Raw genomic sequence first — 2,324 nt, forward strand, 5'->3', positions numbered from 1 at the left:
AAAACATTAATCTCCACATGAATTTATGAATTTAATTGCACTCATGCCACCTCTGAGCCTCATTGAATGTCTGAAAATGTGCCTACAAGCCACTTTTGTGTTCTTTTTGTGCCATCTCTGTAGTACAAATTAATTTTTCATTAATACTAATTTCATGATTGGTAACTTATTTGTCTTATTCTACTTCTTATTATATTGTTTTAAATAGACATTTTAAAAAGCTTATAATACATGTTTAAATTTGACATATGATAAACTTATTTGTCTTATTCTACTTATTATATTGTTTTAAATATAAATTTTAAAAAGCTTATAAACATACATTTTTAAAGTTGACATAGATGAAAATGATGCCATTGAAAATGTAAAAAGAAAATACCGCAAATACACAAATCTGAATGGCTGTTTAAATCATTTAAACACCTTTCAGAAACAGAAAGTAGTGCAGCTGCTTTGGTTACAGGGTTTCCGGGGTAACACCTGCATTTAAATGAATTATTATTATTATTAATATTATTATTATTATTATTTCTGCAGTTTAGCGCCATCTGCTGTCAGAGAGTGAAAGTGCGCTTTCATCCAGAGCGTCTCTCACATGTTCCGCCATGTGCTTCTCGTCCGCGCTTATTTACATCAGTGCGCACACGTCTTTCACAATCTGCATACAGCGGTGTTGTGCATTTTGACCAGTTGATGGGAAAAGTATTCTTAAAATGCATTCAAAATTCTAAATAAGTTGTAATATATAATTATTCACGGTATTTAGAAGTGCCCACGATAACAATATCGTGCGTATTCATTACCGTGATATATCGCATTACCGAATACCGGCACAAGTCTAGTTACGGTTTATCCATCAGGGTGTACAAACGCATGATAAAAAGTGCAGTAAGCACACTTAACAGCAAACATTTGCAATGGTTCAGTTTCAATAGTGGAATAGCAACAGGAGAAAGATAAAAGGAGGAGGAGGTCGGTCAATCTTTTCAGAGTCTTATCATGAGAGCCTAAGCCCTTCATATGTTCACTGAAATGAGTGTCTTCTAATTGGCTGAACTTCTTTACATGGCACGGGTCTGGTTGGCCACACACTAAGCTGATTTGTTTTTTTTCCTATGGACTTTATGGACAATTTAAGTATGAGATAATTCACTTAATATAGGCACAAATAAGTTACAATATTTAATTTTATTACACACAATACATTCGGTTCCACTTTTCATGCTCATCAGTTGAACAAAAAAAAAAATCCAAAGACAAATATGCACATGAAATCAGTGCTAATTAATGGGATAAATCAGAAATCTTTTTTATTAATGGGAATTTTTTCCCATACATTTGAGGGCACATGGCATAGTGATCCATATATTTAGTCAATTGCAGCCATATCTATAAAATGAAGTCATATTTAACACATATCTGAGGGAACATTCTTACATTTAGGCCTAAAACACAAAATAATAGTAATAAAGGAAAAATATAAGACGATACAAACTTTAAAAATGAGAAATTCATTATAAGGGCTTTTTGGGCCCCACATCTTGAATTAGAGGGCTTTCCCCCTGTTCATTTCTGTCCCTCCTTCATATACAATATAAAATACAGTACAATAACAGCATGTTAAGTACCTAATCCAATGTGCGCAAATCCTGACAGGACAGTGAGTGAAGCAGATGGCTCATACTTACACACCAATTACATGCAGCATGTCATGTCAGATAACAGTTATAACCGGGTGTCAAGTTATACTCCACCTGTTACAAGGCTGATAATAGAATAACTACTCGAAACAGCAAACCGTGTAGTCAGAGAAGACGTGACGGTTGTTAAATTATAACCCAGTTTAACCTGTAATCTCAGAAAGGCTCGACCTGCCAGCGCCAATGCCTCGCTGAGCTCAAACTTTATTGCTCCACTACTATAAAACATACCACGCATATTTTCCATGTGTGTCATGTCAGGCAAATCAAACAAATCTGAAGCTTGACTGAGAAAAGCTATCCAGTTCAGTCTACCCCATCCCCCATGAGTCCTGTTACACTCACACTGATGCTAGCTTGCTAGCTCGCTAACTGCGGCCGCTACACGATCCACCTTAGAAACCGCACGCGACATTTCTGCACCACTGTCACGGTGTCGATCATTTCACCTCACAGGTTTAATACGAAAAGTCAACGATAACGTCAAAATCACGCAAACGTACCTATAAATATCGGCGTTTCCCTTCAGTGTGTGACAGCAGCTGTACCCCTCACAGGAGAGGCGAGGGTCATCTGACCTATTCTACCCACAATGCCGTGCGAACCCTGACAAGGATAAGAAAA

General features: G+C 36.7%; 1 protein-coding gene across 1 annotated transcript in view; it reads right to left on the reverse strand.

Moving 5' to 3' along the window:
* The window catches only part of LOC107658463 (coiled-coil domain-containing protein 47-like), a 9,318-nt gene extending 6,994 nt beyond the window's left edge, over positions 1–2,324 (reverse strand). Inside the window, exon 1 of the mRNA XM_016447021.1 lies at positions 2,204–2,324. The gene's annotated coding sequence lies outside the window, so the exon portion shown is untranslated. The remainder of the gene's footprint in view (positions 1–2,203) is intronic.

The sequence above is a fragment of the Sinocyclocheilus anshuiensis genome, unplaced genomic scaffold, assembly GCF_001515605.1.
Source record: "Sinocyclocheilus anshuiensis isolate Anshui unplaced genomic scaffold, SAMN03320099.WGS_v1.1 scaffold371, whole genome shotgun sequence".
NCBI lineage: Eukaryota > Metazoa > Chordata > Actinopteri > Cypriniformes > Cyprinidae > Sinocyclocheilus > Sinocyclocheilus anshuiensis.